Source organism: Culex quinquefasciatus, chromosome 1 (assembly GCF_015732765.1).
Source record: "Culex quinquefasciatus strain JHB chromosome 1, VPISU_Cqui_1.0_pri_paternal, whole genome shotgun sequence".
NCBI lineage: Eukaryota > Metazoa > Arthropoda > Insecta > Diptera > Culicidae > Culex > Culex quinquefasciatus.
This window is the reverse complement of record NC_051861.1, coordinates 15,671,558-15,695,990: the sequence shown is the minus strand read 5'-3', so window position 1 is coordinate 15,695,990 and position 24,433 is coordinate 15,671,558. Positions and strand designations below refer to the sequence as shown.

At 38.0% G+C, this 24,433-nt stretch overlaps 1 protein-coding gene across 1 annotated transcript in view; it reads left to right on the top strand.

Annotated features, from left to right (window-relative positions):
• LOC6032983 overlaps positions 1-24,433 on the top strand; it is a 430,596-nt gene that overhangs the window by 228,130 nt on the left and 178,033 nt on the right. The window lies entirely within an intron of this gene.

Here is a 24,433-nt window from a genome sequence, read left to right as displayed (position 1 = left end):
AAACTTCCCTTCACTTCCAAGTAATTCATTATTTTTACATGATTCTTTGAATCAAATTATCATTGTTAAATGAATTTTATCATATTTGTACTATTTTTGAATTAGCACTAAGCAACTAAATGCTTCAAAAAACAAAAAAAAAAAAAGACTTCGAATCCGTGTTACAAATGAGTGATAGAAAAGCTATCAATTGATTATCTTTGCACCAAAAACATCCGAGAGTATAGCGGCCGTCACTATAACTTTTGAGATCTCTTCTTGTGTCTCGTGATTACCAGCGGTGTCATTTTCTCTCTATCACTCCTCCCCCTTTCCTCGATAATACGCTCTCACTGCAGAGTCTCTCAATCTCTCCGAAAACTGCAATGAGAGATCGCGAGATGGCGATTAGGAGCCGACCACGCATGACGTTCTGTTAAACTGCGTTTGCGAAATTGGTTTTGTGGCGGCTTTTGTTGTTAAACGCTGTTGCGGTAAGATGATCGTGGAACAGGAAAACGTGTTCGGCTATGTTCGGCGCTTAGAGTTTCAATAAGGAGAGAAGAGCAGTTGTATCTGAGGCATGAATATTCAGGCGGGATAATTGTTGTTGCTGAGTGCTGATATTTTGATATTTTAACAACCCTGCTTCGAATTTCACAGTTTGAAGCTGATACTTTTCCCTCTTCAATCAAACTTTTAACGCTCATTACACCGTACTTCCACGGTTATTATCGGCTTTTCCTTGACACGATTTTCCACGTGCCTGTCTGTCACAGCTCAAACACGTGCCGCCAAGGAAAATTTTACTTTTCCTGCAAAGAAACCCTTCTTTTACGCGCGTGACAAAAAAAGAAAGTCGCACACGTGGAAGTGTCGGCACGCGTATGAAAAATTCATGACTTTTCCAGCCAGCCAGCCAGCCAGCTCGGAGGCAGAAGGAGGGGTTTCTGACACTTTCCACGCCCGGATGGTGCACATTACCGAACTATGGAGAGCGTGTGCTCTGGAGCCATCGAATTCGATAAAGATCGAATAAATGTCGTGGAAGAGGAGCGTAAGTGAGTAGGTACAGTATATGGGACAGCTAGTGGCGGATTTTTTTTTAGTGTTGGTGAAATTTAACTTTTTGAAGAGCTGTACCGACGATGTGCCACCAGAGCTGCGATGATACCGAAAGAACCGAAATAATAGATGATATGTAATATGCATTTTGACTGCTCCAGTACAAGACTTTCTCATGTAACAGTTACGAAAAGTACTCTTTTTCTCAGCTGCTGCACCGAGCTGAAAAGAGACAGTTCACTGCGTATAAAAAGAATGCAAGGATGAATTCACTGAGTTTTTGGTAAACTGACGTATGCGACTGCCACGTGTCCTTTGCTATCCAAACTAATGTTTCTTTCAAAGAAAAAGGGACAAAAAACTTTTTCTCACCAATCTTGTCAGACACATTCGGTGGAACACTTTCTCCAACGACGCCCAACCACTTGCCGGGAACATTCTTCACGTTGACGCCGCCGCCGCCGTCCATTACCGCCGAGGGGTACGAACCCCATCACAGGACACATGAGCAGGATAAGAGCGATAATGGCTTTATTGCGTTTTTTCCTGGCTGCGTTCGAGTGGAAATGGAATGCATCGTCGTTGGAAAAGCGAAAATCTCGCACGTATTGGTTTGAGAACGAGTGCGAAGATTTTTTTTTTGTTTGCAGTTGCAAGTGACAAGAGTTACAGTTGAACTGATTGACGTACTGTTGTAGGAATTGTTTTCTGAGATAAATCCTGCTTTTGAACGTGTTTTATTCGTCTTTTGCTCGTGATACGGACTTCTTGTCTTGTACATAAGACTGATGGTTGATGTGATATGTTGAATGAAATTGGAGGTAGAGCGAAAGTGAAATAATGCTGTCAATGCTGTCAAATCGGTCATTGACCCATTAGTGATAACTGCCATATCATCCTTAACAAACATTCCATCACTTCTTCCAAGTATACACAACTTTTCGGATAAAAATCCCAACATAGTCCCTAATTACCCCAAACTTTGTCCCTTTATCTTGTTCTGACCAGTTTAGTCCATCCCAACGACGATGTATAATTACAAAACTTTCCCAGAGTCATCCAACTTCGTCTGTTCATCCCGAACAACAGGACATCTCCCCGATCACTCTGTGTGGTCCGAAAATCCTGTCTGCCAGAACCTGCGATAGCTTATTAAAAGTTGCCGCCAGCGTCGACAAACAAACCAAACTTCTGGGAAACAACTATCCCTCTGTCCTAGTCTAACAAAACCAAACTCTCCCGCCGCTCCCACCCCCTTCCCAGAAAGCTCTTCCTTGACATATTTGAATTTGTACAACACCCCCTCCCCCCCTTCGGACGGAATCGATGCTGGGCTGCTGGTTGATTGCACGTTCCGTTGGTTGAGGTTCATTCGCTCGGAAAACAAACCTCGACGACCGGAGCAGCCAGCCAGCAGTGCGCAACAGAGTGTCACGTTCCACACTTTTCGGCCGGACGACCGCCGCTTACAGCGAAACTCACGGAAAACATCTTTATTTGTCGAGCAGGGTCGAAGAAAGAAAGGAGAGCTGGCAAAACCAACAAACAAACCACGGAGGATTTGAGCTGTATCAGAACCAGGAACGTGCATTGTTTCATCCGGATTCGGGGGTCGTCCGACGAGGGATCAGGGAAAGTTTGCTTGGAAAATTCTTCCACTACGCGACACACAGTCGACCTAATCGATACTTTTCGAACTAATCATTGACTGTCATTCATTCGTTCAATTCGGTATTTGTCGACCTACTTGACGCTAGTTGATCTTTTCAATACTAGTCGACCTACTTGACACCAGACGTCCTATTCGACTCTAATTAATCTAAAATTAAAATTAAGTCAACCTTTTCCACAATATTTAACACTCTCCGAAATCTTAACACTAGTCGAAATCAAGGAAACTGCTGGAAGACCATTCAAAACAAGGCAAAATATTTGTCAACAGTCGACCTTCTCGACACTAGTCAACCTTTTTCAAAACTGGTTGAACTTATCGGCATGAATTGAGCCAGAATAATCTATGGTCAACCAATTAAGTTAAAAGTTTGAACCTTTTTCCAGTGGCTTTCAGTCGTGTTTTCCTAGCAAATCCGATGTCTCTCCGAGGAAATTGTCCTTTCCCAACATCATCAACAGTGTCCTTTTGTTCAACAACAATAACACCATTCGCTCAAACGGACAGCCAGACAGATAGACTGTTCGTCCGACGGACCCCCGTGTTTGTGTCCTTGTTCGACCATTGTTCCGTCACCGACCACGAACTTTTCTGTGCACAAATCCTGTGTGCTCCCCCTCCCTCGAGGATCTTTAATTGGGTAGGGCAATAGAGGGGGGGGGGGGGCGAAGGAGACAGGGGGCATTTTATCTACCCAATTAGCAGCCTGACCACGTTTCGTTCGGGCACCGACTTCAGCATGCTCAGCGGTGAGGAACTGACAAAATAGATAGTTGGAAGACTTTTTATTTTGCGTCCCTTGTGATTGCTGGCGCTTTGCTTTTGGGCTTTAAATTGTGATGATTTATTTTTTAATTTCTCAACTAAAGCAAACTGGCTGATTTGGTCAAAATTCAAGAAATGTCCAAAATGATCAGTTGCACAGCTGTGAAGTCGGAATCGGGGTTGACGGGGTCGGCACTTGATCTCCAGAACAACAAACCATCCACTTTAACGACCAACAGGTATTTTGTGGTATCTGTTGCAAGTTTCTGATCGAACCTAAAGTATATAAAAAAAGTATTTACACCCCTTGGGCACTACGCACATTTTGTGATAAAACATTTTGTTCGAAAACTCAGGCCGAACATTTTGCTACAAAAAGCTCATGAAAAGGTGATTCCTATAAAAAGTTCTATTACAAATACTATTACGAAAATCAAAAAAGGTGCAAAAAATGTTTGTACCCCTTTTGAAAAGTTCAATACAGTTATTTGTTGACAAATCACCATAAATCCAGTGCACAGTGGTCCAAATCGCTAAATTAAGTGGAAAACGGATTTTCCGAAAAATGGTGAAGTTTTGAAGCTTTGGTGTTTTCAGAAGAGTTGATGCAAATGGAAAGAGGCAACTTTTGGTTTAATTGAAAATTACCCAAGTAACATTTTTTTCCAGGAGTTCTACAAGAGCTCTTCAAGATAGCTACAGCATAGCAGTTTGGACCGCGGTAGGATAAAACCACGGGATTGAAACTCGTCTGAAAAATCTGTATCATTTTGTCATTCGGAACAGTGGCGCCGCGTGGTGTTAGCTGCCCTATTTATTACACTGTAAAATTATCCATGGCCAATCCAAGGAACCAGAAGGTGACAACAGAAATTTCCGTCCAAAATGGGTGCTGCATAAAACTTATTATTTTTAACAAATTTTCGAACAAATCAGCAACGAATTACAAGTTTGACAGCCGAACTACACTTTAAAGTTTGTTTTGTTATTTGTTTTTGCAAAACCGCATATTTTTCACGAAAGTGGCAAAAATATTCGTAATCACCTTTTGTCTCTTGGTGGCGCTTCGTGTTAGTATGTGTGTGGTTTATGTTTGCGGACGTGCACTCAGAACACAGAACAGTGAGAACTAGCGAAAATGCTTCGCTTTCTTCTGATACAAGTCGCCATATTGAAATTGCTTGAAGATTCATACCCGTGATAAAACTCTCTTCAAGTACTCCTCCAAACTCCTGGAGAAGTTTTGAAGAGAATTTTATCCTACCGTGGTCCAAACTGCTATGCTGTAGCTATCTTGGAGAGCTCTTGTAGAACTCCTAGAAAAAAATGTTACTTGGGTAGGGTGGTTCACTATTAGGGTGATTTTGAAAATCTAACTTTTCAGGAATATTTTTGGGATTATTTTTGTCTTCTAGAAAGTGGTTGAGCTTGGCAATTCAAGCAACTTTGCCCACGACACCAAAATTTTATCTCGTAATCTACGCCTTCTACGACCAAATTAATAGAAAGCAAACTTTCAAAAATCAGTTTTTTGAATGTGGCAATTCCGGGGTTAAGTTTTAGAGAAAAGTGATGTTCGGAGTTAGCCGGGACCGTGGTGTAGGGGTAAGCGTGATTGCCTCTCATCCAGTCGGCCTGGGTTCGATCCCAGAAGGTCCCGGTGGCAAATTTTGAGACGAGATTTGTCTGATCACGCCTTCCGTCGGATGGGAAGTAAATGTTGGCCCCGGTCTAACCTAGAGGTTAGGTCGTTAGGTAAGTCCAGGTGTAGGAGTCGTCTCCCTGGGTCCTGTCCCGGTGGAGTCGCTGGTAGGCAGTTGGACTCACAATCCAAAGGTCGTCAGTTCGAATCCCGGGATGGATGGAAGCTTAGGTGTAAAAAGAGGTTTGCAATTGCCTCAACAATCAAGCCTTCGGACACCTAGTTTCGAGTAGGAATCCCGAAATCGGGAACACCAAGGCAATGCTGTAGAGCGAATAATTTGATTTTTTTGATTTTTGATGTTCGGAGTTCTTTTAGAGCTCTAAAAAACAAACAATTTTTTTTTTGACAGGTCAATTTGGACTTAAGGGTCAAAAGTTACAGCCATTTTAAGGTAAAAAAGATGCAAATTTTAAACTTAAATATCTCGAAAAGGCGCAAGCCAAATTTTAAGCACTAGGTTGCGTTTGAAAGAAGAGATCAAGCACTACTAACGCTGAAAAAATCACAGGGGTGTTTTTCTTAAAACTCGAGATATCTTCATTTGAAAAAGGCTAATTTTCAATGGAAAACCATATGGGACCACCTTAACGAAATTCGACAATTTTCCAAATATATGTTTTTCCATGTAATTTTGCCCGCTGAATCTAAAATTGCGTCAGAATTGCGACATAGTGTCGCAGAATCGATGTTGGTCATATTTTGGGTTTCCATGTAAAATAATCATATTGCTTGATCTATGCTTGATCTCCTTTTTCAAATGCAACCTAGTGCTTAAAATTTGGCTTGCGCCTTTTCGAGATATTTAAGTTTTAAATTTGCATCTTTTTTACCTTAAAATGGCTGTAACTTTTGACCCTTAAGTCGAAATTGACCTGTCAAAAAATAAAATTGTTTGTTTTTTATAGTTCTAAAAGTGCCCCCAACATTACTTTTCTCTAAATCTTAACCCTGAATTGCCACATTCAAAAAACTGATTTTTGAAGGTTTGCTCAGATGCTTTCTATTAATTTGGTCGCAGAAGGCTGAGATTACGAGATAAAATTTTGGTGTCTTCGACAAAGTTGCTTGGATTGGCAAGTTCAACAATTTTCTAGAAGACAAAAAAAAATCCCAAAAATATTCCTGAAAAGTTACATTTTAAAAATCACTCTAATAGTGAACCACCCTAATGTTCAACCAAACCAAAAGTTGCCTCTTACCATTTGCAACAACTCTTCTCAAAACACCAAAGCTCCAAAACTTCACCATTTTTCGGAAAATCCGTTTTCCACTTAATTTTGCGATCTGGACCACTGTGCAGTGTCTCAACTCCAAATAGGCATCCTTGACTGCCTAAAAAAAAAATATTTGGATTGAATATAAAGTTTACTGAATATTTAGTATGAAAGTTTATATAACTCAAGTAATTAGCATAGCATAGCATAGCATTGGTGTCTACCCGTAGCTGCTACTTCGTTATTGACCAGGACCCCCAAACATTGCTCCGTGGACCACAGATGAAAAGTAGGAACCAATCATCACCCCTTCGCAATTTTCAAAGGTCCCTATCGTGCTGATCAATACCGGCGCCGGCCACGACCAATGGTAGGGTCACGGGGAAGTGGATGGGAATGTTAGCCGATACTTGAGTGATGGGACCGCCAAATCGACTGCGTCTCCGACAAAGTATCACATGAGTTTTGAGGGGTTAGTAAGATGGGTATGAGGTCTGGATTCACTGTGGTAGGTGATGCGACCATGAGCAATTTGTTTATCGGTTGAAATTTTAAAAATCTTTGGCAGCCGGCTGCGGAAATATATCTATCTAGGGATTTAAATATAGTATTAATTCGACCGCGATTCTCCAGAAATTCTCCGTCGGCGTGCCTTCCGATCAACGGTGATGTAGGAAGGGCTTCATTCATTAAAATTATTTTATATCATAAGCCTTAAAACATATCCGTCGACGTGCCTTCCGATCCTCGATGATATGGAAAGGACTTAATCCAGCAATATGACTTGCTTGTCTCAAAAAACAAAAATCGGATGGTTTCTATCGAAAACTATATAAAGAGAACAAAAATAAATTTCGTCGGCCAACGAACGCGCGAACAAAAAATAAATGAAAAAAGAAGAAGAAGAAATCCAATCACCCCATGTACACAAATAGCGACACAAAAGAGACGGAAAATAACACGAAAAAAAACAGGACTGCGCGTCCACACAGGCACCGTTTATATAACTCAAGAAATTCTATACAAAAGTTATCTAAACTTTATTTTGCAAACTATTGATTTTTTCAAATGTCAACATGGTACCATACAATTTCTAAATAAACATTTTGGGGTGGATATATATCGGTCTTTGTATCGAAAGAATTGATTTTTTGTTGGATTTTCTTTCCATCCCGGAATTACGTCGTCGGAAAATCTACCGGCATTCGAACTGGTCCACGTTGGTCTAGGTGTCATCGCAAAGGGGATAACATTTCCGATCTTTTGATACCCAAACATCTAGGTGTTCTATAAAACCCATATGTGTCTTAAATTTGCAGCTTTGTTGACAAACAAACGGAGCACGTGGTCTCACGATGGCGGCATCGAGCCAGTATTAGGGGTGATCATGTGGTTAGAAATTAGACTTTTTTCAAGAAATATAAAACTTGTTAAACTTAACAAAAATTTGATTTGATTCCGATTTTGATTTGATGAATTTGAAATTGATGTTGGAGAAGTGATTGAAGATCAAAATTTTCAGCCATAATATTTTATTTGATTGAACTTTTTCCCACCAATTGGGCACCCCTAGGACTATCCACTATCGTTTCCAACGACCGAGAGAAGATGCTAAAAATTGCAGTTATCAGCTAAATCCACAATATAATAGCTTGTTAACAATTTATTTAACCAAAGTTCTTTGAGATATAAGTAGAGTTCTAATCCAATACTATTTTTTCAGTAATTATAAACTCAGCTTGAAATTTAAACGCTTGTTAAAATGATTAATCAGAATGAAAACCTTTCAAATGTCCCTCGTTTCGTTTTGGTCGTTATTTCTCTCACACTTTTCTGTGTATTTAAATGTCAAAGTTCGCCCTACCAATCTTCATAAAATCTCAAATCTTCCAGAAATCGTCCTATTGTCTTCAGGCCTGTCCTTCCGAAGATGATACCACATCCTAGACGTTTTTTTTTCCCACCGAATTCGTGCCATTGCATACCGGAGCAAATTTCCCACGCTCAACGTGCGTAGAATTTTCCAAAAATTGAGCGTCACCGTCTACTGCTCGCCAAGTATTATCTGCTTCCTCGGGCAAGGAATGCAAGGAGGGCTGACACGGAAATGTTAAATTCTCGGAAATCTTCACAGAACTTTTTTCAGCAGTATTTAAACCAAGGAGGATGGTTTAATTTTTCCTGCTATCGATTTGTTCCGAAATTTGCCAAATTTGTCGAAGCAGACTTCCTAATGTTGGCGTGTAATTCGGCAAGCAACAGCACAGTATCGTGGGATGGCGTGGAGGATTTGTTTTTTGGGGCTGAGCAGTTTCGTTTTTTTTTTGCTCGCCCAACTTGGCCCGGCTGCGATTCTAATCCGTAGGTATTATGCAAATCGTGTTTTGGTTGTACGTGCTTTTTGCCGTTGAGAATCGGGACGGTTTTTCCAGTAATCTGGGGGGTGCAATTGTCGATTGGAAATGTGGCGATTGCTTTAGGATTCGGAGATCGTTTAAGTGATTACTGGAAAGATTCTAGGTTGTTTAAAGTTAAACGAGTTTGAACAAAGAAAATGATTTTTTGTATGAAAGTAAACTTTCAAAAACGTGTGAGACGTGGTGAGACCTGATTAGGTGCGGTCGCAGTAAGAAGAAATTAAGAAATTAATAATTGAGCGATTAGATATTCTGAAATTATGCAGTAAATGATAATGAGTTCACACTAAATCTCATTGGCAAGTATGCTCATTGTCAATAGTTTCTTCGAAAAGTAAATGAACGAATATTTTTTTTAGAAAGATAAAAATGATCTTGAAAAGCTTTCATTAATTTTTCATTTAATCGATATCTCGCACAAAAGTGAAAAAAAAGTTGTTCTCTTTATTTTCTTAATTAATTAAAACCATACAATTAGAAAAGAAAACAAATATCTGGAAAAAAACAAAAACCTGTTAGAAAGAAGAGCTCAGTATTCTTTCCTAAGTTTCTAACTAATGAAGTTGTGAATTGCAATGCAATTCCTAATCCTCCACATGGGGTTCTCGCAACGCATGGAAAAGGATAAAATTCCCAATGTTCACATAAATTATTTAAATGTTGAAGTCCAGCAACCGGACCAGAGTTAAAAGTAAAGGCCAAAACAGCCAGCAAGTGCCAGCCAGTTAACTGCTTGTTTGGGGGGTATTATATTTACATTTCCTGGTCGAGCGTCCTGCTGGGTATGTCCGACCAGTGGTGTGGAGATGGTCAGCCACTCTGCCTGCAGCAGCAGCAGCAGTAGTAGACCGGTTGGACTCCAACCCACACCGAAATTGTCGGTGGAAAGCACCCAACAAGCTCCTGGGAGTAAGCGATAGAAGTGGTTTTGGTGGCTTCTGTGGCAAAAAGTGAGGTTAGGAAGGGGAAGGGAATCTCTGTTTGATTAGTTAGCTGGGAAGAATCGTTGGCGTGCTGGGGAAGCTGCTGCTGAAAGTGATCTGTGTTTTGAAATTTTAAATTAATTTCGTCTTTTAGGTTCTTCAATTGCAAATTAAAACAACAAAGTGTTTAAATTTCATGGAATTTGAACACTTTATTTGTTGTTCCCATTTTCATGAATGTTTTTTCACGATTTTTGGAATTTAGTCTAAATTTAGACTGATATGTTTGAAGTTAAAAAATCTTCAAAACAAGAACAAAAAACTTGTGTAGAACTATTGGCCACTCGCATGAATATTAAACTTCCCACAGGGGCGGCGGTCAAAGCACCTTGTCAAAGGGCTTGCTTTTTTGTTTCACATATAAGGGACCATACATAAACCACGTGGAAACTTTTTTTTTCTCGTGGACAATTTCCATACAAACCCCTAAAGTTGGTGGATTAAGGATGGTCCCCAACATTGTTCAATCTCTTTTTTACACGGAACCCTACAAAAAACCAACCTCGACCAGGTCGGTAAAATATGAATCATTCATAGATACGAGCGCGATTGATATGAAAGGTTGGAAAAATCGCACGGTGACAGAAAATTTCGGGTGACAAAAAAAAAAGAAAAAATGGAAATAAAAGTATGGAACGACACTGCTATAACAGATTTATTGCTCGTTAAACACGACTTGGTTATCTAATGGGACCGTTCCCCACGGTTGGACTAGGTTGGGTTTTTTCTTCTCTTATGTTGTCTGAATTTGATGAAAAAAGGCAGGGTGGTCATATATTTTGCTACTTTATTTTATTTCATTAACATTTTTTTTTTATTTGTTGGTAACATTCTCAGAAGCTCATTGATATTGACAATTTTTAAAAGTTTAAATCAAGCAACATTAAAAAATATTAACAATATTATGATCCAATGGATTTTTTTTTCTTCAAAACTGGTAAAACAATCGATCCATCCGATCTGCAGTGCCCGTGGGAGGTGATGTCCTAGCGGTATTCCAGATTAGCCCCACAAAACGTCATAAAAAAAGTTACCCAGCTGTCATAAAATGGAGCAAGCTAGAAACCCACCCCAAAACCGGCGAATGAAAAAAAAACTAACAAGTTCATCACCGTTGTGGCGATGCAACGATTTTGTTTGTCTCGTTTGTGTGCTGTTGGCAGATGGCTGGCATAAAACTTGGTCCATGGAATTTTGATAAAGCTTATCAAAATGGGATGAATGCAGATTCCTTGGGAAAAAGAAGGCGAAAAAACTGGGACCATTTGATGCTGCCCAAGAAAGTTAGGAATTTTACTCTGTTTTGGCTTGGTTAGCTCAACCCGGGCAGACGATAATAACAAAATTAATAATATTTCAATAACAAATCCTGTTAAAATAACAAAAAGTGTTATTAGTTTATCCTGAAGTTCAACTTCAAGAAGAAAAAATAATAACAGTTTCTGATAAAATAACAAAATTTGGTATTGAAGTGATATTAAATTGAAAATGTTTAATAACACGCTAATAAGAGGAAATGTTGTACATTTCAAAAACCCTCCTAATAACAAAATTTGTTATTCGTTCGGTATACTGACTTAGAAATAAAATTACCATAAATCGCACAAATGGAAAAGTTTCTAAGTGTCCATAACACAATCTGTTATTATTTTTTCTTTTGTTAAATATGTTTAGATCTTTGGGATAATTTTGTATAATTTCGTCGGGGTCATTATTTTCGCCATGAAATGGGGTCCTTAAACTAAAATTATTCTAAACAGTTGAAATTTTGGAAGTTGATTTTTAATTATTTGATATACCCCCTAAGGGACTTGGCTAAAATTGTCTAGACCTATGGGATGATTTTGACCAATTTCGTCAGGGTCATTATTTTGGCCATGAAATGGGGTCCTTAAGCTTAAATTATTCTAAAAAAATGAAATTTTAAATGTTGATTTTTTTTAATTATTTGATATACCCCCTAAAGGACTTTGTTTAAAATGGTTAGAACTATGGGATAATTTTGACCAATTTCGTCAGGGTCATTATTTTGGCTATGAAATGGGGTCCTTAAGCTAAAATTATTCTAAAAAGTTGAAATTTTGAAAGTTGATTTTTTAAATTATTTGATATACCCCCTATTAAGGGACTTTGCTAAAATTTGGCTAGAACTATGGGATAATTTTAACCAATTTCGTCGGGATCATTATTTTGGCCATTATATGGGGTCCTTCAGCTAAAATTATTCTGAAAAGTTGAAATTCTGAAAGTTGACATTTTTAATTATTTCATATACCCCCTAAGGGACATTGTTTAAAATGGTTAGAACTATGGGATAATTTTCACCAATTTCGTCAGGGTCATTATTTTGGCCATGAAATGGGGTCCTCAAGCTAAAATTATTCTAAAAAGTTGAAATTTTGAAAGTTGATTTTTTTAATTATTTGATTTACTTTCTAAGGGATTTTACTAAAATTGGCTAGAACTATGAAATAATTTTGACCAATTTCATCGGGGTAATTTATTTCACCATGAAATGGGGTTTCAAGCTAAAGTTAATCCGATAAAATTAACTTTTGAGAGTTCATTTTTTTTATTTTTTTATTTTCCCTAACGGAATTGATTTATTTATTGAGAATTTTTGAAGTGTGAATAACAAAAATTGTTATTATTTTCACAGAGCCAGGAAGTCGGAGCTGACGTTGAAGTTCGAGCTGAAGTGAGACCTCGGAGACTGCATCGGATTCAGCAAATTTTCAGCAACTTTTACTTGGAGTCGCAATCTGTGAAGTCGGGTATTTTTGGAGAGCTGAAGTCATCGTTGACGTCATATCCTGCATCCAGAGTCGGAGTTGTCTTCAAAGTATGGATTCAAAGTCGCTTGGAGGTACCCGACTCTGCAGCCCTGACTAGTACAGAGGAGTTATGGTAACTGCAGGTTTATTTGCAAATTACAAATAAACCAAAACAATAACTTTTTTTATTATGGAGACATACCAGTTCAATAACATTTTTTGTTATTATGCTGCCCCACCTCTCCGCACAAAATAACAAATCTTGTTATTCCTTCATGATTCCTTCTGTGTTATTGGTTTGTTATTGCAATAACAACATAATAACAGTTTAAGTTATTCTTCGAATAAATCTTTGTTATTGATTTTTGTTATTTTAACAACTAATCCGATCATCCCAATAACATATTTCGATCTTCTCACAATATCAAAAACTGACCTTCCCAAGTTATTTCCGTCTGCTCGGGAAGGTGTACTTGAATTAGCTAGACAAAGTTTTCAGTTCGAAAAAAAAAATATATTAGCGGAATTTTTCAAACATAGAGTTTTAGATACAATAAAGCAAAAAGCAACAATTCCACATTTTACGATTGTATTTTTTAAAGCAATCAGTAAATAGCGTTTTCTTTTTCAAATGGGACATGTTGAAACCTTTCTTAAATAATGAACCATAGAAGAAGTCTTTGTTTCAAAAAAAAAAAAAATAAAAAATAAAAATAACTCTGTAGAAATCACAGTGTTCCTTTAGTACTTAAATTATTATTCTGCATTTTTCCTCACAACATGAAACCCCAGACAGCCCGGTCAACAAATGACAGCACAGAGTTATGAGTTGCACCGAGGCCACAGCGGAGATTTGTACAAAAATGTTTGATTGCTTTCATTTTGCAAATTCTTGCTCTAGCACACAGCCAGAACCCAAAATCCTCAACAATGGTACAATTTTCCTTCAAATTTACGCCCCTCGCCACCCTGGCCCAACTCTCAGCTTCTCCATACAAACAGTAATGAAACGATCTGGAATTTCTCCCCCCTTACAGCCACCCGCTGCCAGCACCACCCACACAGCAATTTTCCGTTTTGTCTGATGTGGTTCTGGCTCGATTTCCGTCCTGGCCCTCCTCCTCATCGGTGGTCCACAAAAAGAGCAATGATACGGTTGGGTTAAATGCCATCCCGAGTTTACCACCCCCCCCCCCCCTCTCCTGGGTTTGGGTATGACCTCAAAACCCGACGAGAAGTGGGCGGCAGTGGCTTGAGTGGACGTATTTGTCCGGGAGAATGCGGAAATGGGACTCAGCCACAAACATTATTTCCACCCACACCCACACGATCACGATTTGCTTGCGCTGGTGGGTGGAAGGTGGGGGGGGGGGTTGTGGAGAGAGGAGGATAGGAAAAAAGCGGAAACATGTCAGTGACACTTGTACAAACATTTCACTGGGCATGTACATTGGCATGTGATGTTTGGTTTCGCGAAACACCCGATTGGCCAATGGTAAAGTTCGATTTGCAATTCGGTAAGTGATTTGTGGTACTGCCTGTTACATTTATACGGAAATATGGCTCGTTTCTAGAAAACTAGAAGTTAACACTCATAATTTGACGTAGTAATCGCCCAATTAAAAAAAATATATCTCTGAAACTCGATGCTGAGATGAGATAGTGCTATCTTGTGGGACATCGCTTTCCGTTGTTCCGAGAAAATGCGTTCTAGTGTTTGACTTAGAATGTAACTACATATATTAGAACACGCAATGAAAACAAAAACAAACACGCTTCACGATCAAACTTGAGATGATTCTTGGAATAAGCTTAAAGCTGAAAATGTTGTTTATTAGTTTAATAGCAGAACTTACAATTTATAGCCCGTTCAGCTATTTAGTCATAGGAGGGGCACGGAACCTAATTTGTGCGCATAGGTTTAATTTTTATGTATATTTTGCGTAATTAAAATTATAATCTAGTCGGTTGAGTGATGTACAAATGAGTTTTCACCCAACTTATCAATACGACCGCAAATGAGATATGAGCAAATCTCTTCAAAATTGGCCGATTTCGATCATTTTTATTTTTTGTATTTTTTGATTTGGCTCAAACTTTGTTGGGGTCTTCCCTACGACCAAAGAAGCTATTTTGTGTCATTGGTTCACCCATACAAGTCTCCATACAATTTTGGCTGCTGTCCATACAAAAATGGTTCGTAAATAATCAAACAGTTGTAACTTTTGAGTGAATTTTCTGAACAATTTGGTGTCTTCGGCAAGTTGTAAATATTAATGAGGACTATTGAGAAAAAAATAGGCACAAGGAAAAAAAAATTGCAGATTTTTTTAATCAATATTTTTTCACAAAAACTTAGTTTCCCAAAATACGTATTTTTCTTTGATTTTCGAGATTTTTTTTATATGTTTTAGGGGACAAAAACCCGCATGTTTTGAGCAATAGAGAAACATGGTCAAAAAATCGGCCGCTGAGTTATGATTTTTTTAAAAAAGTGATTTTTGGAAAGTTTCAATTGACAAAAACAAATTTGACTTAATTTTTTAATCAAAAATTGAATTTCCAGTCGAAAAGTACTTAACAGATTTTTTTCAAGATTAAGCCACCGAAAGTTTAATTTTAGCGAAATATTTGCAGTTTTTCATTTTTTTTAAACAGTGACTATGAGTAACCATTTTTAAAAATGTGTTTTTTAAAAAGTTCAAAAAGTTTGCTATAAAATTGCCTAAGAGACATTGTAGATTGGACCTCGGGTTGCTGAGATACAGTGGCTTAAAGAAAAGGAAACAGAAAAATTGAAGTTTTCTAAGTCTCACCCAAACAACCCCCCATTTTCTAATGTTGATATCTCAGCAACTAATGGTCCGATTTTCGATGTTAAAGCATGAAACAATCGTGAAATTTTCAGATCTTTTCCAAAAAAATATTTTGAAAAAATTAAATCAACACTAACATTTTAAAAGGGCCAAACATTAAATATTAAGCCCTTTTGAAATGTTTGTCCATATCCATACCATACTAAATAACAATAAAAATAAAATGATTTAAAAAAATACTTTTTTTGAAAGTTTTGTCTAATCACAGGTAAAATAAATGTATTTTTTGAAACACAACACATAAAAAGGCTTATTAACACTCAAACGCTCTGGTAGTCATTTGACCCCTATTTTTTTTCTTAAAAATCTCATAACTTTTGATAGAATTGACCAATTTGGATGCTTCCGGGTGCAAAAGATCCAGATTTGTCTATATTTTCAACTGTCAGACGGAGGACAAATGTGGTCCATTTTTACCGGAGATATTCCGGATCCTGTTGGGGTACCTCGGCCCTCCTAAATGGATATTTGGCCAATATAATAAAAACTTTTCAACAGAATAAAATCGGAAATGATGCAAAACTTCAAGGAATCATCCTAAAACACCATCCTGCATAGATACATGACATGCTGAAGACCTTCGGGCACCGGAACAGGTTCTATCCGGAAACGGTTCACTGAGCTGATGTCAATTGTTGCCCAACTGGAACCGGCTCCGCTGCCCCGTAGGACTTAACCATGTCAATTATTTTTGCAGGATGATGTATTAGGATGATGCCTTGTAGTTTTGCATTATTTCCGAAATTTTTATGTTGAAAAGTTTTTATTATATTGGCCAAATACCCATATAGGAGGGCCGAGGTACCCCAACAGAATCCGGAATATCTCCGGTAAAAATGGACCACATTTGTCCCCCATCTGGCAGTTCAAAATTCGCAATTCGCAATTCGCAATTTTCAGTGTAAGAACGGGCCTTGACCGATCTTATGCACTAGGTTCCCGACGAACACGCACTGCCCTTACACCTACATCTCACCCTTGCTCTGAGTCAGTACGAGCAGCACGCTAGAACACGCTTTGAGTGTTCGTGCCAGGCATGCACACCTTCTTTTCCGGTTACGCATTTTAACTCGGCCGGGGGTGGTACATTACGTAGGGTTTGATGCAAGTATAAGCGCCTAACCATTTATAGTGTGCCTATCAAGTTTCATTAAAGCAAAAACTGTTTTATTTTTTGTTTGAATTCAAAAACTTATTGTTATTTACTGTGTATTGTTTTCTCCTGAAATCTTTCCTATTGTTGAGTCTGTTTATCTGTTGCTATTTCATTTGTCGCGGTGTTTTGTTACAATTTTTGGTCCTAAGCATGTTATAAAAGTTTACCAAAAATACAATAGTAACATTTGTGTTAATCCTTTAACCATTCCATAAATTGAGTAAGGGCTCAAACCTTGTTTGAAAAAAAGGGTGAAGATTGAAAACAATAGACAGTAAAAGAGAATTTATTTTATAAAAATCAAGTATCAATGGTAAGAGAATGATGAGCGTATTTTGAAGAATAAAAATGAGAAGCTAGATGTATTAGATGTAAAATTAGACAATAGTTAATAAATAGAGATACAAAACAAGCTTAGATTATAGTAATGATAATTTATAGGACAGATAAAGAATTATTCAAATAAATAAATTCGCAATAAAATCAAAAAAGATTAGGCGAATGATAAATAGACTTGATATTACTAGTACATTAAGGAAAAGTATATTTTTAAGGAAAAAAAAACAAAGTTTGTTACAGCAGTATCAATTGATAGAAAAGAGTGGAAAAGCTTTGAGAGATAAGAGAATCAAAAGTTTGGAAATTAAAATCAAATGTTGGATATTAAATAGAAGAATCAGTGAAGAATTGGGAATCAGAAGAGCAAAATAAAAATAGGAGATAGGTGGTAGCTGAGAATGAAGAGAAGAGAAACCCCGTTGTGCGATGTTTCAGGTACATCCACAGCAGTTGACTCAACATACTGCGAATCAAAACAATACCGTCTACAATCACAAATTACTTCCCTTTCCCACATTGTCGCGCCCCTTTCTTTTAGCCGTCTCGACTCTGACCCGCGGTGGTCAAAGGTTTACGATCCGTTTCCACAGGCCACCAGCTAGGTCATCATGAAAACCAAGCCAACGTGGAGGTAAGAAAATAGGACACTCGCAAGGAACCAGAGCTATACTGTTCTGATCAAGATAATTCGGATGATCTAACAGAACTACGGATGTAGTTAGTTACGCTCCTTCCAGGATGTTCCTTACGTGGACGTCAACCGAAGAGTACGCAACAAGGTCAGTGCCATTGCATGCTCTTAGGTATCAATCCTTGGCCTGCAAAAGTAATCTCAAAAGTTCCAACTTCTAGAATCGAGCCAGGAACCTTTAACAGACCATCTCAATGACTTAACTGCCTCGGCCACCACAGCTTGGTTGTCCCCCATCTGGCAGTTCAAAATATAGACAAATCTGGATCTTTTGCAACCGAAAGCATCCAAATTGGTCAATTCTATCAAAAGTTATGGGATATCTAAGAAAAAAAATAGGGGTCAAATGACTACCCGAGCGTTTGAGTGTTAACAAATTATTTGAATTTAGTTGAGCCACCATGCGCCTCCTTTCATGGTACTTTATATAGGAAGAAGTTTTTTTTCTGAATTTTCACCGATAGAATATTTTTAACCGAACGTATTCCTAATCAGGAAGGTGAAACACAACTATATAAATCTCCTATAGGTGCTCTTGATTTATAATATTTATCTCGGCTTACCGTTCTGTGCATTGTCCCGAGTTTGGTTGAATTCGGATTCCGGAATCTCAAGTTAAAATCAGAATGTAAATCTACTATGTATGCAAACGTGAAAAAACGGCCTGTGACTGAATTATCCTTTGAAAGTTGTCGCACTTGCAGAGTGTGTCAAAATGACAAGATCTGATTGGAACTACATTTCAGATCAAGAGTAACAAAATTGAATGTGATTTTTAAGGTTTTTGTTGAATATCTCAGGATTAAATTGAATTATGAGGTCGAAGGTGAAGCATTTAATGATGCGTTATTCACTCAATATGATTCAAGAGCAATGCGACACAGCACGATCACAGAGAAGTGACGGAATTACATATTGAGTAAATATAAATTTACACATAATTAGCAATTAAAAAACATTTGAGTTTTACTAGAGTTTCCAAGGAACGCTAACGCAAATCATACAATAACTCATTGATCCAGGCAGAAAACTTAGGCTGTCTGGCTAATGCAATCGAGCACGATATTGTGAAAATGGATTAGATTTCTAAATTTCCAAATTGAACTCATTTAGACGAAGAACATCCTAAACGTGTCCGAGGCGCTGTAATTCTGGATCTTTAGGATGTGTTTAGACACAGTAAAAACACTTTCAACTAAGGACTTCCAAGGTGCTTTTTGATTTTATTCAGTATTTAGCATAGAATTACATATTTTAACCTAATGCGCTAAAGCTGAATCAAGTATTCGAGGTAGAGTCAATTCTGACGACTGACTAACTAGTCTGAAATCGAATCATGATTTCAGCTAGGTTTTAATACTAAGTTGCATTATTTGCTTAATTATTTACTATCTATATTTCAGGGTTATAATGTTTTGTTCTGTTTACAACCCCCCACTCCAGTCTGCCATTACTATCTCATTCTAAAATCCCTTTTCCGATCAAATATAATATTACTCTTTCATTTATTTCCTCCACTCTAAAACCTTCCCAAGTTATACGTGATATCCCTGTCTATTTGATTACCTCACTCTGAATCCTTTTTCTTCATACATAATGTCCTGGCATATATATTACCCCCTATTCAACCTGCGATGCGCGCGTCACTAAAGCAGAGTAATAAAATATCCTTCTTATATTACCCATTTCTTTTCATTCTTCTTTCTCATGTCTAGTCTTCGGACAATAATTATGTTGGCTGCTAGAGTCGATCAACCAGTTGTAATTTTAATTATAAATTCTTCGAGGGTCACTTCAAATCAAAATCAAATTATTCGCTCTACAGCATTGCCTTGGCGTTCCCGATAACGGGATTCCTACTCGAAACTTGATGTCCGAAGGCTTGATTGTTGAGGCAATTGCAAACCTCTTTTTACACCTAAGCTTCCATCCACCCCAGGATTCGAACTGACGAGCTTTGGATTGTGAGTCCAACTTCCTACCAGCGACTCCACCGAGGCAGGACCCAGGGAGACGACTCCTACACCTGGACTGAGCTATCGACCGAACCTCTAGGTTAGACCGGGTCACTTCACATCCTCCAAAACAGGCATAGAATCAATTGCGATGTAATTACAGTCATCCCACATATTCGGAACACCCACAAATTCGGAACACTTTTATGATAATTTGTCAATAGCATGCCAAAAGTAGTTTTTCTGTCGACCTTATTATTTTTAGAACCTTCATTTGGACATTATCTTGCTATTTCACTAGTAAAAGTAGTACTTTTTGAACAAAAAACTTCATTCCAAGACAATTTTGTCCAGAGCAGCAAAACACTGCCTCCAAATGGCCTGTTTCATAATTGTGGGATGTTATTGTGCCTCCCACTATTGTGGAACACCTGAATTTAACTGATATTTTCACAAAAAAGTTATCAAACCATATATAAAACGTCACTAAGCTTGAGTTTCATTGGTTTCAGTGTGTGAAGTCATTATTTGGTAATAAATATGTACTCTTGGAGAGATGCAAAGTTTGTTTACATTCGTAAGAAAAAAGTGTTCCGAATTTGTGGATTTCAAGGGTCAAAGAAATTCTTCAAAAACTTCATATAAAAGTTAAAATTTGCAGATGTTCGATACAGCATTCGAAAGATCCCAAGAAAGGCTTTTAAATGAAGGTAAAAGCGAATCATTAAGTTCAATTATCGATTTGCTATGATTTTTTGAACATTGGCCGATCTGGAAACCGTTCCGAATATGTGGGATGACTGTATGCGCTTGTTGGTTTCTCAAACGAGCGGTGAAAATTATGCATTTGGCTGCAAAGAGTTCATGATATTAGTTCCAATGAATTTGCTGCCTTTCAGGCTATTCCACAAACTAGTTCCAGTGAATTCGTGGAAATTCTAGTCTTTATTACGTTTGTGAACTTTATGGAATTGAATCACTCTAATGAGTTTTGAGTTGATTTTCGCTCAGAGCCTTTATTGTTTTGCGTTTAAACATTTTAAACAACACATTAGATAAGGAATATGGAGCATTCAAATGTCTGCACATTTTCCATTCAGACAGATCTGTTGTCAACATTGATGCTACAGTCTTGCCAAAATTCGTTCTCTCAGTAATAAGCTTTGTGTAATGTGAAACACCCAACATGGACTCCATGTCGTATAGCTTATGTTGGTAGAAAAAAAATCCCGTCATCCATAACAATGTATATTAACTCGAAATGGTCCTGCCTTGACTTGTCTCATTTCTTGCCATCGTCTTCCCGAGAAACTTTACTGTGCGGCTGACTAATGCAGACGGGAACAGTCCAAACAGAAACCGAATCCACTCCCACCGCAAAACGAAAACAATGCCAATAACAACAATAATAACGTCAGCGGTTTCGCCGAACCAAAAGTACACTATTCTGACAGAAAATAAACAAACCACTAATACTACTGCTCGCTTCTGCCACTGAAGTTGCGTCCGGAGGGGCCTTAAGCTCTGCAACATAACCTCAACTCCTGACGTGGTCGCGCCACGTGGAGCTGGATGAGTCTCGTGCAAAAGAACCAGAGCGTGTATAGGGGCAAATAAACCAATTGGAAGAAGGAAAAATATGAATAATAAGGCAAATGTAAACCGAATGTAGTGCAAACTACAGGAGAACCCTGGTAGTTTTACTGTGCGCTAGCTGGCAGCGAAATTATGAGAAAGTGTAATTGAAACCAGACTTGGAATATGCTGATGCAGCATATCTCAGTCCCAGGCAATGAATTGGTTGATTGCTTGAATTGGTGATTTATTAACGTAAACTTCTTCAAGAAATAAGTGCAAAGTAATTTTGTGACACTGTGTGAATATGTTATTGATTCTTAATTTATATCTACAACAATATATTCAAAAGTAATTTCAAAAACGTCCTGCTTCCAACTTCAATCACGCCCAACGTTCAAGTAAAAACCACAACCTTTCAATCACCGGCTAATTCACTTCCTCCGGGGTGACATCCACAGCGCCGCAAATCGCCGCTGACAGAGCCAGAGAAACAATATCCGGTCAATGTTTGCCTTCAGTCGTCAAATTTAATCGGCTCCAGTCCTGATTAGACTCCACACAACCACACAGTGAAGCCGGAAACCGATCCAAACCAAACCAACAAACATGCCGCTGTCACAGACCAACAGACGTAAGTCTATTTCTAAATCCACCAATCAGATTTTCAACGTTTTATTTTTATTTTTTTTCACATATACAACGGTTAATTTTTAACGCATTTTAAACAGACTTATTTTTTTAAGGAGTACAACATTGAAAAAGTTTCACTGTTTCCCATTCTATAAGATCCTACAACGCCACCTACACCCGAGAAGAAAACAGCCACTAGATGGCGTCGCCAAAGCTCCCCCCCCCCTCCAAAAAAGAAGGGAAGGAATGTTAGTACCACGGCGGACCCGGGCACATGGAATCATTTTATTGAATTGTCTGTCGTTGTCATATCTTTTATTTCATTGGGTAATGGAAGCTCGGTTGGCCGCGAGGGAGAAGGGGAGGAAATAGTGCAAATAAAAAATCTTTCTCTTATTTTCTTTTGCCGGAGTTGTCATCTAAGAAAAAAAAATGAGAAGAGGGTGAGTTTACCGAGGGAAAGCTTTCGCTGATTGCGCCCCCTTGGTTTGCGTGTGTGTGTTTCTGTCAACTGAATGTGAATGTTGGAACTACTGGAAGAACAACTGATTTGATTGTTTGGCGTGGAGTACATTTGTTTCCGGTGGATTCTTGGAAAAAAAAAAACAGTTAAACTGATTCGCTAAATGGAGTTGCCTGATTGATTGCAAATCATTTCGCTTCGTCTGTTTATGTAACTGTGCAGTCCAACGAAAAACAACACTTTACGCAGATTTTCACAGTTCAATTATGTATATTCAAAAAATGAGGACATAACTCTAGTTCATTCCTGGGAAGCGGAAATAGTTATTTACGATTTTTATTTTCTGGCTTGCCTGCAAACTTCCGCGTTAGATTCAAATAATGTTGGATGGGGCTCATTAAGGTAAATTGACCATGGTGTACCAGAACATTAAATAGAATACCCAGCGTTTCCAGAACCTGATAGATTTTTTCCTAATGTCAAATTTGTAATTTAATTTCTTAAAAAAAAAAAAAAAACATTTTAAAAATTTTGTTAGGTGACTCATATTACTCTCTCTCCCCTCCTGCCCTCTTCAGTCCAGTCCAATTACGTTCATCTAGAGCTAGAGAAGCTCACTTGAGCAGAACTGAACTCACGGAAGCATTATCAGGGAGTTGTTGGAAAAAGCACCCGTGTCAGCCGACTGTGTAGTGCTGAAACGCCAGCGGTGGCATGTCGGGGTTGTTGATGGTTTTAATTTTTTGTAATATTACAAATGATAAATTTTATTTTGTTTTATTTTATCTAAGTGTAAGAGAAAATAACCCTCTAACGGCCATGGTTACTCCTGAGCAGCGCTCATTGTTTTATTTTAGTTTTATCACGCTCAGGGTGCCAAAGGATTAAATTTTGTAAGACTAAACGTTCCAGAACGAATATTGGTATCAATTTTTATGTATTACCTTACTGGCCCTCTTCCGGGGTCGGCCTTCCTCTCCCACAAATAATCAATCTGTGCTTTCATACGTTTACTCACATCCAAGCGGGTTCCTTGTTAGTAGAACCTTGTCCCAATAAACTGAGAGTTCCTACCCTGATGTCAAGTAACACAAAATCCCCAAAGCATAGCAAACATAGCATACACGTGGACTTAATTTCTAACTGTGACAGTTAATACCTTTTCCGTGCACGTGCTCGGAGATTCGGAAACCAAGGTATACAAATTAGGTGCAAACAGAAAAAAATACACTCTCTGCAGGGATTTTTGGTTAAACTACGTCGAGAGATTATTTGCTGTGGAAGAGTAGGTTGTTTGACTTTAGTGTAAACATTTTCTAAATATCAACCTATAAAAACAAATCAACAAATTAACTAATCAACAAATCAACAAATTAACAAATCAACAAATCAACAAATCAACAAATCAACAAATCAACAAATCAACAAATCAACAAATCAACAAATCAACAAATCAACAAATCAACAAATCAACAAATCAACAAATCAACAAATCAACAAATCAACAAATCAACAAATCAACAAATCAACAAATCAACAAATCAACAAATCAACAAATCAACAAATCAACAAATCAACCAATCAACAAATCAACAAATCAACAAATCAACAAATCAACAAGTCAACAAATCAACAAATCAACAAATCAACAAATCAACAAATCAACAAATCAACAAATCAACAAATCAACAAATCAACAAATCAACAAATCAACAAATCAACAAATCAACAAATCAACAAATCAACAAATCAACAAATCAACAAATTAAGAAATCTTAAGTCAAAACGTATGAAAAATAAACAAATTTAAACCTATTTTTGTTACCAAAGTCTCAAACTGTCATTGAAGTCAACTCCTGCTGGTAAGGGCCGGAACCATGGAAGTGATTTCCAAGAAGACTTCCGAAGAAGAGGAATAATAAGAGAAGTGACACTCTGCGAGGTGTTGCACCGTAGTCAAAAAAGCAAAAAAAGAAGAAAGCCATCCACGTCTTCATTCCGGTGCCAAAAAATTTGATTTATGCAGAAATTTGAATTTATATGCATACAGTTTCACTCAACAGCTTCAGAACGGTCTCCAGGAGGAGGGTACGGCAAAAAAAGAGAGAGTTGCTGAAGCTGCCGTCATCGTGCAATGGAAAACGAAGGACGGCTTGGACTCGAATGGGTGG